The 17,100-nt window shown below is 42.5% G+C and overlaps 1 long non-coding RNA gene across 1 annotated transcript in view; it reads left to right on the plus strand.

Annotated features, from left to right (window-relative positions):
• Window positions 1–13,370, plus strand: part of LOC146891572 (uncharacterized) — a 55,901-nt gene extending 42,531 nt beyond the window's left edge. The window contains exon 3 of the long non-coding RNA XR_014997183.2: window positions 13,047–13,370. This is a non-coding gene — a long non-coding RNA (uncharacterized LOC146891572). The remainder of the gene's footprint in view (window positions 1–13,046) is intronic.
• Window positions 13,371–17,100: the final 3,730 nt, after the last annotated feature.

Here is a 17,100-nt window from a genome sequence, read left to right on the forward strand (position 1 = left end):
CCTTCACCCTTGTATCTAGGCTGAGCAGGGTATCCTTCTATAGGCAATGGGCTCCAAAGAGTAAGTTCATGCACTAGGGATAAATACTGGTTTCACTGCTAGTGGACCCACAAACTGCCCAAGCCACACTCTGTCTCCTACATTCAGAGTGCCTAGTTCTGTCCTATGAAGGTTCCCCAGCTGTCAGGCCAGAGTTAGTGAGCTTCCACTAGCTCAGGTCAATTGTTTCTGTGGAACCAGCCTGCAGTTCACAGGCCCGGAGAAGACAGGAAACAAGGAGAACCATAAGAGAGACATACATGGATCTCATGGGAAGGGAAAGTAGACAAGATTTCTTTAATAAAGTGGCAGAGTCGGGGGAGGTGAGGATGGTAAGGGAGTGGGGGAAGGGAGAAGAGGAACAGGGAGGAGAACACGAGGGATCAGAAAGGTCATGTTGGGTTAAGGACAGAGACGGAGGGCAAGGAAAGTGATACCTTGGAAGAGGGAGCCATTATGGGGTTAGTGAGAAATCAGGCACTAGGGAAATTTCCAGGAATCCACAAGGATGACCTCAACTAAGCAATAGTGAGGAGGGCGCCTGAATGGGCCTTTCCCTTTAATCATATTGATGGCAACTTCAATTGTCGTCATAGTACCTTCATCAGCAACTGATGGAAGCAGAGGCAGAGATCCATAGCTAAGCACTGGGTTTACCTCCTGGAGTCTAGTCCATAGAGAGGGAGAAGTTTATTTTGTAAGTTTATTTGGACCAAAAGTGAGAAAATGGTTTTAAAAAATTAAATGGGGAATGATAAGCTAGGGAGGGTTACTTAATAGGCAGTAAGTTAAATCTAGCTGGGAAAGCAAGATTTGGCATTCTTCTGCATAGGAGACTGACCATAACAAATAACAATGCTATGAAAATTTCAAAAAAATCTAAAAGAAATGGTTTGGGTTTTATATTACAAAGATTGGTACATCTCTGAGGTATAGTTACATTAATCCTAATTTAAATATTATACAATGTATACATGTGTTGGCTATCACATGCTATCCCATAAATATGCATAATTTTTGTTTTAAAATATTAAGTTAAGAAGGTGTTATGTGTAGCTCAATATTTCAGCGTATTCATTAAATCTGATACTCCTGTTTTTCTGGTGAGAAAGACTTTTACTAGTACTTCCTCTTCAGGGATCATCTTACATTACGAAACGCCCTCATTTGATGCCCCCCCCCCCGCCCCCCAGCTACCTCCCTTAGCGAGCCTTGGTCTTTGCTAATGCTTACGATGAACAACTTGGGAAATTCCATATGGTGCAACGTGATAACTTCATAGAATTCTAGCGCTGGGTCAATCAGGTTTCAGAGAATTGGCTTCTGACTCTCATTTTATAAATCAGGGCACAGAAGTAAGGAGCGATTTATGCAGTGTATATGAGATCGGGATTTCCGCCTTACAAAATTGGTATGTTTATAGCCGTAGACAAGTGCTGCTCTCAGGCTCCTAGGCGCTTTCGGCCAAGCTCCCCTTCTGGTTAGTGGGCCCAGGTTCCTACAGAGACTCACTACTTGTTAAAGGGAGGAGAATCAGTGATTGGAGAGTGATTGGCCCCAAGCAGGACGTCTGTGTCAAAGGCCCAGGGCCATCGAGGAAGGGAGGGTGTACAAAGGGCGGGAGAGCAGAGGCTGTGAGGGAATGCTGCAAGAGAGTCTTTGCGACACAGCACAGCTGTTGTAAGCAGAAACTCATCGCCTCTGTGTGTATTTGCAGAAGAATCTCACAAGGTTGGGCATCCTCATTGCAGCTTATGAGACTCCACTTTTCACTGAAGGACTGTGGGTAGTTAATGGTTGCTGGTGGAGGGGTTTCATTTTCTTTAGTGATTTGGCCAGTTTCAAGTTGCCCATGTTCCAGTAATCATGTCCCACCCAAGTTCATGAAAATGATTATACTTCACTCAGTGGAACACACATACACACACACCATACACACAAACACCCACACAAACACATACACACATGTACACACACATGCACACACATACGAAAACACACAATGCGCACACACACATGCACACACAAACACAGACACATACAAACACACACACACACACATACCATGGAAGGGGGACTTATTGGGAAGAAGAAGGGTTTCATTTAGAGAGGGAGGGAGATGAGGAAGGTAATGGGGGAGTGAAAAAATGACCATATTTCAACTAAGGGAGCCATTTTAGGGTTTGCAAGAGACTTGATTCTAGAGGGGTTCCCAGGTCCAAGGAGAGGTCCCCAGATTGTTACCTGGGCAGCAGAGGAGAGGGGGCCTGAACTGGCCTTGGCCCATGACCATACTGATGAATATTTTGCATATCACCATAGAACCTTCATCTGGCGAAGGATGGAGATAGAGACAGAGACACACATTGGAACACAGGACTTAACTCCCTAGGTCCAAATGAGAAGCAGAAGGAGGGAGAATGTGAGCAAGGAAGTCAGGATCAGAGGGAACCTTCATTCGACGATAGATGGAGATTGAGACAGAGACCCACATTGAAGCACTGGACTGAGCCCCCAAGGTCCAAATGAGGAGCAGAAGGAGGGAGAACATGAACAAGGAAGTCAGGACCGCAAGGGGTACCTTCACCCACTGATACAAGGGGACTGATCTAATGAGAGCTCACCAAGGCCAGCTGGACTGGGCCTGAACGAGCATGTGATCAAACCGGATTTTCTGATTGTGGCTGACATGGGGACTGTCTGAGAAGCCATTGATAATGGCACTGGGACTTGTTTCCTCTGCATGTACTGGCTTTTTGGGATCCTAGTCTGTTTGAATGCTCACCTTCCTAGACCTGGAGGGTGGGGGGAGGAGCTTGAACTTCCCATAGGTCAGGAAACCCCGACTGCTCTTAGGACTGGAGAGGGAGGAGGAGAGGGAGTGGGGGAAGTGGGAGGGTATTGGGAGGAGGGGAGGAAGTGGAAATTTTTATAAATTAATAATAATAAAAAAAAGAAAAAAAGACCAAAAATTCAGGATGTTCATGTATATACTGTTCAGAAATAATAAAAAAATGGAAGTCAGGATTTTGATTCTTTGCATGGTATTTCTTATTTTATGATATACATGGCTATGAAGACAACATTTTTCTTTTAAATAAATTTATTTTGTTTAAAATATTTCCTGCAAATAATATGAATTTTTTACTCTTTGGTACAAAATCCTATGTATTCTATTGCATTCATAGGTTTGTATAATCTTTGCTCTCCATCACTTAGGGATTTAAAAAACATTAGCAGATGTCTGTCAAATGAGTTTGCACACAGTGTAAGCTTTGCGTCTGGCAATGAATAGAGCGCATCACACTCTTGAGATTTGTTCAACAGTTCCATGAATCATTCATTTGCTCTTTTTTTATTGTTCGTTGATTTTCATCATTTGGCTCCATTGCAGCTTGTTCATCCATTAACCCATTAAGAGACAATGGGATTAACGTCAGAGGACTGATAATTGACAGATGGAAACAGAGTGGACAGATGGAAAAACACAGGTCACAGGATGGCCAACCGTACAAGTTTGCTTGGCCCTCTACCCTGGCTCTATACTGGCCTTGGGACTGAAACTGCTTAGGCCTATTCCTGGGCCGCGAAAGAGGCTGATGTTAGAGGGTGTTGTAAAGCAAAATATGTCCAATTTTTTCTACCCCCTAAACAACAACACACCTCTTTCTCCTTTATGAAAGCCAGACACCACGAAGGGCTCTGCTAACCCATTGGCATCCAGCTTTATATTGAACACTGTGGAGAACAAAAATATTTCAGTTACCGATTAAGGACACTTAGACGTAGAGCCAGTTACCCTTTATAATGTAGAAGCACACACAGAAAGGCTTTTGTGGTTTCCTACTACCCACAAAGCACGTACTTCAGACAGAAAAAGGATGGTGAACAGTTCTCTGTGGAGCTTGAATGATTATGGCCCTCATAGACACGTGTTTGAATGCTTTGTCCCCAGTTAGTGAAATTGTTTGGGAAGGATTAGGCAATACAGAAATGCATTATATCCTATTTGACTTTTTTTATGAGAAAAAGAGAAATTAGTTTTACAGAAAAAATAAACAAATAGAAAATAAGAAAAACAAAAACATAGTACTGACCTGTAAATTGACCCTGGACTGTACATGGTACTGGCATTTAAGTTGACCCTGGAGTGTACATGGCACTGACATATAAGTTGTCCCTGGGGTGCACATGGTACTGGCATGTAAGTTGACCCTGGACTGTACATGTACTGACATGTAAGTTGACCCTGCAGCTTTCTATTGGACAAAGTTTGTAATGTTTTGGTAGAAGACTGGTTTTGGTTCCTGTCTTCCTCTTGGATGAATATTGGCACATCTCAAAATTTCAGAGCTATTCTTTTACCTCACATTTCTCTTTTTTGTATGTAAATGAGCCTGGACGAGACAGTGTCTATGTGCCAAAGCTCAGCATGTATAACTGTATTCTAAAAAGCATGGCAGAGTCATGCAACTTCATCAACCTGCATGACTAACTCTATTGATAAAGAAGCACATGATGGATAATTTCACATGGTACTTGCCTATTACACTAGAGATCTTGTCTATGCCAGTAGTTCTCAACCTGTGGGTTGTGACACCCTTGGGGGTGGAATGGTCCTTCTATAGGCATCGTCTCAGACCTTCAGAAAACACAGATGTTTATATTATAATTCATAACAGTAGCAAAATTACAGTTAAAAAATAGGAACAAAAATAATTTTATGGTTAGCGAGGTGGGCACCACAAGATGAGGAACTAAATTAAAGGGTCTCAGCATTAGCAAGACTGAGAGCCAAGGATGAGTGTCCCTAACATGTGTTGGAGGATGAGGCACCTTTAGAGCCAGTGGAACTTTTAGGATCTAGTTCTTAGTGAAAGGTCTTTAGGCCACGTGAAATGTGTGTGGTGTGTAGAAATCTTCAGTCTTTTAACTTTTGGTTTAGGGATATGAGTGTTCACTTGCTCCAACATGTGTCTCTTGCATTTCTGTACAAAGTTGTCCTTATTAGAAGTCTAAACCAATGGGGCCACCTGACCTTGAGCTGAAACCTTTAGGACCATGTGTCCAAATAAATCTCTTTCTCCTTCCTAAGTAGCCAGTTTTAGCTGCAGTGACAGAAAGCTGGGTAGTGTTTTCTAATTGTTATTCTTTATATGCAACAAATTGAACACAGGACCATCTAACTAAGTTAGTTTGGGGTTTGTTTCAAAGTATCTCATACTGAATTTAATTAAGTTGAAATCTATTATTTTCCAATAAAAAATGAGGAGCATCTGTCTTCAGAAATATCTCAATGGCGAATTCTTCTGCAATCCAACTTTTCAAGAGCAGCAGAGAATGCGAATAGTATGTGCATAAAAGTAAAAAAATGGAAGCAAAGCTGGCGTAGTTAAGAGAGGCTAGATCAAAAGGTGGATTGTGCTGTTGGGTACGGTTGTCATCAGTAGACCAAGGGAAGGTGAACTCACTGTAGGCCCTGGGTTCTGTGAGATTCCCTCCTGCTGACAGGATGCTTTCAGTAGCAAGGAGAGAACACTGAGGTTGTAGAGACTGAGCGGACTTGCTCCTAAGCAGGCAATCTGGAGAGGCCCTCAGGGACATTAGAGTGTATTTCTGTAATGCTCCATTCTTCATAATCTTTACCTCAAAAGGTAATACAATGGATGCTTTCATGACAAACGTCCTGCCCTGACTGGAATACGTGTCCTAGATAAAACTCAGTTTGAAAAAATTTTGAAATTATTACATGATTATAATATTTCTTCCTATTTTTTCTCTAAACCCTCCCATAGACCCCTTCCTGCTCTCCGTCAAACTCATGGCTTCTTTTTTTCACTGATTGTTAATCACATGTATGCATACACACACACACACACACACACACACACACACACACACACATTCCTAAATACACTCTGCTTGGTCTATATGTTACTTGCATGTATGTCTTAAGTTCTACTGTTTGGCACTAAATAGCGAATTGGTGTGCTCTTCCTTAAGGAAGACTACAGCTCTCACTCCCAGCTTTTGCCTGTGGTTGTTTGTGTAGGGCTGAGACCCCCACTGTTGTTTCCTTGTCTAGTTCGGCATGTCTGTCGGTGTTGTTCTTTTTCAGCTCTCATTTCGGCAGTCACCTCGCTGAAATTTAGTGGGTGTAGTGTCATGTTCCTAGGAGATACAGTCTCTCTGACTCTTGTACCATTTCTAACTGCTCTTCTGCAATGTTCCCATGGCAACACTGCTGGGAGGTGGGGCCCCTAGGAGGTAATCCACCCTCAGGGCTGTTCCCCCTCAAGGGTGGGTGAGTGTTGTTCCTATGAGGTACCGTGTCCGTTTTTAAGGGAGAGGGTCTACATTCCCTTGATTTCTCTTTCTTACCTTCTTGAATCAGCACCGGGGTAACATAACATAAAGGCTCTTGATAAATGTTGGCTCTTCTGTCTTGGGTTTCTTACTCTCCAGAAATGTGAGAAATAAATTTCTGCTTTTTAAAAGTTACTCACTCCATGATATTCTGAATAGATAATATAAAATATCCTTGTTAAGGGCAAAGAGATCACATCATTTTGGTCCCTTCCTTCTAACTTTTATTAGGAAAGCAAAACTTTATCAGAAGTTTCCCCAGTAGACTTCCTTTTTATGGCTACTTCTAGCAGAAATGGAGTTTGATTGAGAAAGTCAAGAAGCGTGTTCTATCCGAGTTCCATCATTTTCTGTTGTCTAATATCAGAAAAGGGGAGGGAGAAGATGAGTGAGCAAACAGCATTCTACCCACACATTGCACCCACGCTCTGATTGGTTGTTGCATTGGCCAGCCCTATGGACACTGTTTTTCTTCAAGTCATAAAAGAATATGGATTATAACAGTATACTTACAGTTGTACTGAATGATCCCTTAAAGCAGAAGTGGATGTCGTTATAGGAAATCTATGAAATTTAGCCTATCCGATTGTTGCTTAGTGAGTGGCTGGGTCAGAACGGCAGCGTTTCTTTTGTTTTCTTTTTCCCGCAGCAGTGGTGGATTGATAGCTCTCCGAATCATGCTCCATGGTCTTCAGATGCTGTGAATTATTAATTGCCTGGGACTAGGAATTATTTGTGGTCTATGTGAAGGTCACATTTTTCCTTCCGTTGCATGGAGAGATGTGGCTAAGGAGCCTTCAGATCCCCTTAATTGCCACCTGTGTGTCCCAGAACCTCAGAGGACAGTAGGTAGCAAACTGCCCAAAACCTAACAAGGAGGTGTTCTGAGGCAAGTGGTGATGTTTTCCTCAGGGCCAGTGTGTGTGAAACTCACCTTTCATTCGGTTTCTACCTTTTCAATCCTCTACATTGCAAAGTGGTCGCACACCATGCAGCATTTCTGCGGCTCGTGGCTCACAGAACTCACTATAAAGAATGGCTGTGAATCTCTGATGCCTACAATGCTATGCTCAGAGGGGTCATTAAGATTTTTAGAGCGATCCTTGGGATTTGCTTAAGTTGATTTATATTATGCACAAAGAGTGTATAGCTTTGACTTACAATGTTTAAAGTTCAAAGCATCGTTTATTTCAAGTAAAATTGTGGAAGAAAGAAGAGAGTAGGTGTGAGGGCCTGAGCCCAGGGTTCTTCAGCTCCTCAGAAAGGGAAAGACTGTAAGTTTATACTTCCTTCTTCCTGTTTGCTTCCATGTACCTTTTCACCTTTACCCAGTCTCTGCACAGCCTCTCAAAATCATACACTTTGCCCTGGAAAGGAATTTAGGAACCATGTTGTTCAAGTCCTTCCCCTTGCAGAGGGAAGCTCAAGGCCAACCCTGGCTTTTAAGATGAATAATTTAAATGCAGAAGTTGGAGCACAGGTGCTGTGAACACAGTTTGGCTTTTCTCAGAGCCCTGAGTCACTGTCCATGTGATTGTACATTTGATTAGACTCATACAATCCCTTCTATAATTAGAGGCAGGTCAAAATAGCACAGTGATTTGACCACTTCTCCATTTCCGTAGAGGCCAGGTCACAATTATTGTCTTCCTTTTAACAGCATTGCTGTAGTTTTATATTAACTATTTTATTAGATTTTGGGCTTCCATACAATGATTGCCTAGGGCCACTTAGGCGTAGTGAGAACATATGTAAGTAAATCCTGGGTGAGTCCAGGAAAGAGTGAGAAGGGGAGACGGAGGAAACCCCCTGTAGCGTTGCAGAGGTGTCAGGGCAGAAGTGAGAGCGGCATACATGACATAGCATAATGATGCCATGTCTTGGCCCCGAAATAGATGTCAGGAGATTTGGATTTCCTGTTACTGAGTTCCTATTATGAACCTTGGAAAATCCTCCCTCAAGTAAGAACTTGGTGACTTTTGGCTCTTACCATTGGCTGTTGTGACTAGGGGGAGCTAAGAAAGGAGGAACCTCTGAAGTGACCTTTGGCACCAGGAGCTCTGGTGCAAGTGATGTCATACATTTCGCAGGCCTGTCCCACAGTTCCCTCACATGATCAGCTGAAGAGCGCCAAGATGAATTTTGAACTTGTCCCGTAGTTCTCAGAAGAGGATAGCAGCCTTAGCCCCTGTGTGTGGGGGTGGTCCACCTGTATGAATGAGAAGATGCCGGTTGGGAGACCCTTGGGGATGAGAGAAAAATAAATTTCATAAACCAATCAAATTCATAGTGAAAGTTTATTTATTCATATTTTCATTAAGATATTTTCAGTTGGAAGAGAATTACTTCATTTCCCCCCTTTCATCCCTCCAGTTCCTTCCCAGGTATCTCCCCTCCAACTCCTCCTATGACCTCACCACACTCAAGTTGATAGCCTCTATTTCTTTGATTATTATTGTTTCATATAAGTATCTGTATATCTGTATATGTTTATGTATGCACAAATATATAATCAACCTGCTGAGTCTGTTTTTGTCCTTTATGTGTATATAAATTCAGGGCTGGCCACCGTGCACTGGCTGACCAATAAGGAGACTTATCTCTGGGAGGGGCTAATTCTTGTCCTCACAGTCATTAGTTGCCTGTGGTTACTTGTCTATGGGTGGGCCCCAGGACATTTTATTCCTCCCATGTCAGCATGTCCATTGATACTGCATTGTTCCTGTCTTGTTGAGCCAGCTATTTCTAGGAGACACTGTTCCACAGCTGACTCCCTGGTGTTCTGACTCTTACAGTCTTTTCACCCTCTATTCTGTTTGTTCTTTTTTTTTTTTTTTTTGGTTTTTCGAGACAGGGTTTCTCTGTAGCTTTGGTGCCTGTCCTGGAACTAGCTCTTGTAGACCAGGCTAGCCTCGAACTCACAAAGATCCGCCCGCCTCTGCCTCCCGAGTGCTGGGATTAAAGGCGTGCGCCACCACCGCCCGGCTTCACCCTCTATTCTGAGTGTTCCCTGAGCCATAGACGTAGGAGCTGTGATAGAGATGGATGTGTCCATCGAGGCTGGGCTCCCTGTGATCTGTTGATCTCTGTATTGCAGTCAGTGTGTGTGTGCATGTGTGTGTGTGTGTGTGTGTGTGTTTGTTTGTGATAGCCTCTGCTGTAAACAGAGGTTTCTTTGATATGATCTGGCAACTCGCTACACTTGTCTGGGTGTGTAAGGATGAGATTTGGAATGCAGTAAGTAATTATTCTGGTTCAGCAAAGCTATGGGGATAGAATCATTTCTATGGTCCATGCTCTCCCTAACCCTGGGAAGTTGGCTACGTTTCCACTACCAAGAATAATTTCTCTCCTGTTATATAGGACTTAAGTTCAATTAGACAGCTGTTGGTTATCATCAACCTGTGAGTGACTCTCCTTTCACCTCTATGGAGATCTTGCCATGCTGGTCATTGCTGTGGTTTGTAGGTGTGGTACCTGGGCAGAATTGCATCCCTCCCCTGACAGCTTGTGCAGCATTGTCTGGCACCACCAGAGCTAGAGCACCGGAAAGAGGATTTGGTTCAAAAGCATCTGATTCTGTGTCTTAAGTGGATGGTGTCAGCCACAATGGTTTACCCTTAACCCTTGACAATAGTCTGTATTATTTTAGGACTCACTTGAACTATTTTAATCATTCAAAAGGATATTTCTCATTCTGGCTTCCTGGAATTTTATGTTAGTCTATGTTTTCGGTGGGAAGCATTGTCAATCCAAGAAGTTTAAAATGAAACACGCTAGTGTATGGTGTCTTCAGCAGTAGGGGCTTACCATCCACCTCTGAAGGCACCGTGACCCTAGCAAACAAGGTGGGTACTATGGGACACTGGCTACTGAGGGAATGGTGGGAAGGAAGTACGTGGAAACCAAGGATACACGACAGTTCTGTCCACTTGTCCCCATGCTGGCAAAAAGTTTCAAGGTCACAGGTGATGGAAAATTCAAAAGTTGCCGGCAGTGGCCATCATGTCTGATTGCCAAAGACGTGCACAGGCCAGGCCTTAGTGCAGAGAGCCATCAGGTGTTCAGGACATGTTGTCAGATAGCCCAATTTAAAAATATTTTTAAAAGACACCTCAAGGATGTTTGGGGATCTGGCTTTGAGTTGCAGGTATCCATTTCAAAAGTCTATGCCGGGACCTGAAGCCTCATGCAGGTAAGCTTTGGGTCAAAAGGAAGGGGGCTTTTGTGGGATATTCCTTCTAACAGATGTTTTCTGAAGAAGTGGTCCCACAGAACAAAGTCAGGTCTTTGCTCTTGAAATGGGGTTAAGGACCTGGCACGCCTGCATCTTTGGCAGGACACCCCCCAAATCAAAAGAGGCCCCAGGCCTCTAAGACAATGACTTAGAAAGAACAGCTTACCCATCTGAAAGCCGATCTTAGACTGGCGGAGAGCAAGTGTCGGGGAGAAGGGTGTTTTCCCACCATGTGGCCCAGACCAGAGGGGAAAATCAGCCATTCGGTGGAACAAAATCAGTCCCTCAGTGGAACCTCCAGATGAAAAGTTACTGTATTCTGATAAGCCATCAACACAGCAATTAAAATCAGACCAAATCAAACTGAAATAGAAAAAGCCCAGGTATAGTGGGTAAAATGATCACGGATAATTTTCTGGCCCCTTGGAGAGAACACAGGGAAGCCAGACCAAGAAAACCACGTGTCTGTTTTTTTTTTCTTCCTGGGGGAACATTTTAAATACTGTGGGAATGGTCTCGAGCATCTCTGGGGGAAGAGTCATGTTTGCGAGACTTTCTGAGATGAGGCAAGGTTTGGAGAGACAGGTCGGGGAGAGGGATTAAAACATTCCATTCTTTGGGTATATGGATACCAGGGGCTGGGGTGGAGCTTCCACCAAAAAAAATATATCAGTTATTTTTTTTATGTAGTGAGTTTTCAAAGCTAACATAGTTACCATTTTCTTAGTTTGCCTTCCTTCCAGGCATTTCAGATTTTCCTTTTGACCATTTTGCTTTTCTCCAAAACACTCTTAATCAGTGACTAATCAGGAAAAACTCTATGTTCTTTTGAGAGCATTTTTAATTTGTCTTATGTTATTTAAAGTGTCTGGTTATATAGCTCTAGACTAACAGGTCTCTACCTAAGGAACTGTATCAAAGGGTCACAGCTTTAAGAAGGTTGAGAACCGCTGCTCTAGAGGGACTGATTTTCTTTCAGATATTGGAAAATATGATTTTGCAGCCATCCAGCCTTCCGTATTGCAGTTGAGGTGCCAGTTATGAGACAGATGCCTACAGAGCTGGGGGTGTAGCTCAATGGGTAGAGGGCTCGACGAGCTTGCTTGAGGCTCAGGTTTGAATCCTGAACACCATGTAACACAGGGAAGGCCGGCTTTCAGGCGTAATTCTAGCACTCCAGAAACGGAGGAGGAAGAGCATGAATTCGCAGCCATCCATAGCCACATGGTGAGTTTGAGAACATCCTAGGCTGCACAAAATCCTATTCCAAAGAAAAATGAACTCTTGTAGGTTACTTGCCTTGGCTTTTTGACTGTTTTAGAATCTCCACTTGTCTTTTCTACCGTGCTGCTTCTAGGCATGTGTTTGTTTTCCTGTTATTGGCCCTGTAGTAGTATGCTATTGATGTGTGTCAAATCATTACGGATTACCTTAAAACTGTGTCCATGTATCAATTCACATGTATACATCAGCAGTCTAGCATGGGATGCCTAGGATCTCAGGTTCTATCTCGAAACTGAGTTTTAGGGGAAGCATTGTTCCTAGACTGATTGGTTTACTGGCAGATTCAAGTCCTTTGTGTTTGTAGGAATAAAGTCCCATTTGCTCACGGGCTGTCTGCCAGGGATGTTTCTCGTTCCTAGAAGCCCCTCATATGCTTCAGTATCCTGCAGCTTCCTACACCTTCAAACCAGCTGTAGTCTGCCGAGTTATCTTCTTGCCCCACGTCTGACTTCATCTCTGACTTTGTCCCTAGGTTTAAACAATTCATATATATGATTTAGTCAGATTATCAACCTAGGTAAATCTTATGTTCTTCAAGTCAAATGTGCCATCTAATATCATCTAGTCCTAGGAGTAAAATTGACCATAGTCACAGTGTCCCAGGATTCGGGCAGTGTACATACACTAAAAAGCCAATGTGTATCTAACTTGTGAGATGTTCATGGAATTCAAAGCCCAGTGAACATCTCTGGTCCACTGTAAGCCACTGGCAGTTATTATTAATTCTGAACTCCACATACCACATAACTGAAACTCAGTAATAGTGGCCTTTTCTCACTTAGGAGAGAACGTAGGGTTAGCAGCAACTTCTTTTTTTCTTTCATTTTAAGTTGCCCTTAAACTTTTAAACACCTGAATCGTTTATTGCTAAGAAGAAGAAGAAGACGTCAGGATAGATGAGTTAAGACGTTTGCATTTCTCCACTTGTTTTTTAGGAGCTCTCGTACATTGATAGGGGACAAGAGCTACTGACTAGGGCACTTTTATATTGTATGTGACGCATTTGTACTCAACATTGTTTGAAGAAATCTGCATGTATAGGCCATTTAATAACAGAAACAGAGCTAATTTTTGCTTTGTTCTGAAATCCCATCTTCCCCTTCCTGCCTATATGCTACAGGAAGAAGAGGAGGTTGACATCTCCACACATGAAATAGACCCCAGGGTGTCAAGAACTACCTGACCCCAGACTTCCAGAGCATGGCAGAAGGGTGCAAGTGATGATAAGTCAAGAGGTAAAGGCATCACAGATCACAGAGATGCAGCTGAGAACCTGACCCAAGAGGCAAAACTGAACTCTGAGATGACTGATTGCCTCTGTTTTTGCTTCTTTCCTGTAAAGTCAGGCTGGCTGGAGATGAGATCCAAGGTTTGTCTTTAGAATGTTGGTCTCTGCATGCTCAGAACACATGCTCTCTCAATAAAAAGCAATTTAAGAATTGAATTCCCATCCCTGATCATTGACTTTCATGATAGAGACAACATACTTTAGTCTTCTGATTATGTGTTGTGGCGACTTCATCAGGATGCTGCTGGACTCCCAGGTAAGTTAAGGAGGAGTCCTGATCTCTGCCTAGATGGAGGTGGCCCAGGGTTCTGGGCTTGGAAACTCCTTTGTGACTGTCAAGTGGCTTCACTTGGGAACTTCCCTTCCTTGGCTAAAGTTTTGCTCACTTGACAGATTGAATCATTGCTCTGGTTTTTTTTTTTTTTTGTTTTGTTTTGTTTTTTTTTTTTTTGGGATGTGGAGTGAAGTCTTCCTTGGGTAATGTCACCATTTTGATGTTCTGCTGTGCTTTTCGATCTGCCGTTGACGCTACATCTACTAATCAGTAGCAGAAGAAAATAAGAAGAGTTTGTAATATTAGTAACATGAGTTTTCGTGCCAAGATACCCATTAACTGAGCACCTCTTGGGACCTCTGGGTGGTGCCTGATTGGCAAAACTGAGTCATTCATAGAGTCACCCTGATAACGGTCAGGACATCTACTGAGCCTCCTGCCTTTTGGGCTTGTTGTAGCTTGATCACTGCTTGATCAACTCATTATTTCATATGGTTACCGCCATGCTGCTAGAAATTCAAAAAAGGGAAAGCCCAGTGAAATTTCCCAGGATTTCTGATCTCTTTCTCAGCTCCTGTCTCATTATCATGGTATAATAAATGTTACCACGCTAAAGACAGGAAATCTAAATGCTGAATGACAATGCTCTGCCAAAAAGATTATTGTGTTGACAACCTTCTTTGTTTGGGCATCTGGACATTTATGATTTTAGGAAACTCAGGTCAGTGGCTTGTCTAACTTCTGGGCCAATAACCTAGATAGTGTCATATTGGGGTACATTTGTGGCCCTCTAATTCCAACTTCAGTAATCTTTCCACCTCAGCACAGGCCAGTCGGTGTTTCTGAATATTCGTCATGTGGTTGCTACAGCAACAAACACTTGTGGCTGTTGGCTTCAGAGATGCTGTGTGGACAGAACCATTGGTTTAGGTTACATTGTTACATTTCATTCATGTCCTTTCATCATGAATCTCAGCTATCGTATGCTTCTGCCTTGATTCCTTCATCTCATCTTCAGACTGACAGACATCTATAACTGATAATTTTATCATTTCTTTAAAGACTAAATCTGTCTGACTGACAAACTTTTTGATTCCATCCATAAAAGGAACTCTGTAAGTCAGGGACTTCTGTTATTTCCTGACACTTAGTGCATAATTTTAGAAGCTCTGGAGTGTAAACAGAGGCAGAGCTTTCCTGCCCCGACAGCCCACTCCCAAATAATCACTCAAAAGCTTATAGTAATTACAAATTTTTGGCCTATAGCTCAGGTTTATTACTAACTAGTTCTTACAACTTAAATTAGCCCATTTTTATTAATCTACACCTTGCATGTGGCTCATGTCTTTACTTGTCCCCTAGTATGTCTTGTTTGTCTGGTGGTTGCTGGCATATCTCCGACTCCACCTTTTTCCCTCTCTGTATTTTCAGTTTGGCTTTCCCGCCTAGCCTTATTCTGCCTTGCTATAGGCCAAATCAGCCTTTTTATTAAAGCATAATGCACCAGTGTACACGAATATTCCACAGCATTGTAGTCCTTCAAGATCAGTTGTCTTACCTGTATGAAGAAGGGAGTCTAGATCAGAGATCTCCAGCACTCTGTTTTTAATCCCAAGATTTTTTTTTATACTCAAATGAAATCTCACAGAATTTAACATAGTAAACAGACAAAATCAGCTTACTGTAGTGGAAACTGCTTCCACATCACCTCTTTGGTGTCTCCTGAGACTGACTGAAATGAAGCAGGTTGTCTCTAAGGCACTACTATTAAATTAGTGCATTAAGGGACTTGTGCCAGGACTGTGCATGTCACCTGCTGAGGACTTAATGCTGGGGTCCCTGAACTATTCAACATCAGCCTGAAGGTTGGAGCATGGCTGGGGGTGTAGTAGGAGTGGCCAAGGGACTGGATTCAATACCCAGGAAACTGGGATTAATTCCCAACTGTAACTCCAAATCGTCCAGGCTACATTTGGAAGACACTTTAATATCTGAACATCTGTTTCTGTGTCTTTAGAAAAGGATTAATACCAATATTTGTTTTGGATTGTTATTGGCAAGAATAAATATGCAAAGCATTTAAGCAGTGGCTAGCTCTATAGAAAATGCTAGCTAGTTTTCCTATCATCTCAAGGATCTGGCAGAGTTACAGGGAGTGGAAGTTTAATAATAGTGACCATCAGTTAGCTGGACGAAATGGAAAAGGATCTATGGAAGATTTGGTTCTGTGTTTCTGATTTGCATAAATGGAGATTTTTCCTGGGCTACTTGTTAAAATTTCCCTGGACATTCCCACAGCTAGACTCCTTGAGCCAGCATCTCCTGGGGAGAGGTCGGGCCATCTATGGCCATAGAAATGATTTACAGGATGTTTATGATCAAGCACGTTCAAGTTGGAAACAGCAGCACACCACTGTTTGTTTCACCAACGAGAAAGCAGAACACCCGAGAAAAATGGATAACTCGCTTAAGAATAACATTAGTGTCCCCAGTCCTGGGCCCCATGGTTTCCTTACTGCACCTCTCTTCTATGTGATGGCTCTGCTGCCTCCATCCAGGTGCCTGAGGCTGTTCGGATAAAAGAGACAGTTCCAGAACAACTTCACCAGCATGATTCAGGGCTGCATGCAGAACTTAGCTGGCTGGCATGCAGGAATTCTCTTCATCAGGCAGACTCTGAGCTTACCTGTTTATTCTTTATCTTTTTAATTTTTTTTTTTTATTGAGCTATATATTTCTCTCTTCTTCCCTCCCTTCTACTCTCTTCCATGATCCCCATGCTCCCAATTTACTCAGGATACCTTGTCTTTTCCTACTTCCCATGTTGTTTAGATCCATCTTACGGTCCTCATTGTTGTATAGGTTCTCTGAGATTGTGAATTGTCAGCTGGTTTTTCTTTGCTTTATGTCTAAAAGTCACTTATGAGTGAGTACATATGATATTTGTCTTTCTGGGTCTGGATCACCTAATATGATGTTTTCTAGATCTATCCATTTGCCCGCAAATTTCAAGGTGTCATTATTTTTTTCTGCTGTGTAAGTACTCCATTTGTAAATGTACCACATTTCCCTTATTCATTCTCTGGCCAAAGGGCATTTATGTTGTTTCCAGGTTCTGGCTATGACAAACAATGATGCTATGAATATAGTTAAGCACATGTCCTTGTAGTATGATTGAACATCCTTTGGGTATATAACCAAAAGTGGTATTGCTGGGTCTTGAGGTAGGTTGTTTCTCTAAGTGTCTGTGCTGCTGGGGTTATATTTAAGAAGTGGTCTCCAGTGCTAATGTGTTCAAGTGTACTTCTCACTTTCTCTTCTATGAAGTTCAGCATGGTTGACTTTATGATGAAATCTTTGGTTCATTTGGACTTGAGTTTTGTGCATAGCGATAGATATTGATCTATTTTCATTCTTCTACATGTTGATATCCAGTTATGTCAAACCTCAACAGATACACACAACATTGGAATAACCTGTTTATTATTAATGTTGTTTCTAGAATAATGATCTCTGGGAACCCACAGTTCCTGAAAGATCTCAGAGTCTGGTAACTGCTTTTGCTGCCCAGTTCACACAGGCACAACATATTTAAAATGCAGGTTCCTGCAG

Source organism: Myodes glareolus, chromosome 15 (genome assembly GCF_982192425.1).
Source record: "Myodes glareolus chromosome 15, mMyoGla1.1, whole genome shotgun sequence".
Taxonomy (NCBI): Eukaryota; Metazoa; Chordata; class Mammalia; order Rodentia; family Cricetidae; genus Myodes; species Myodes glareolus.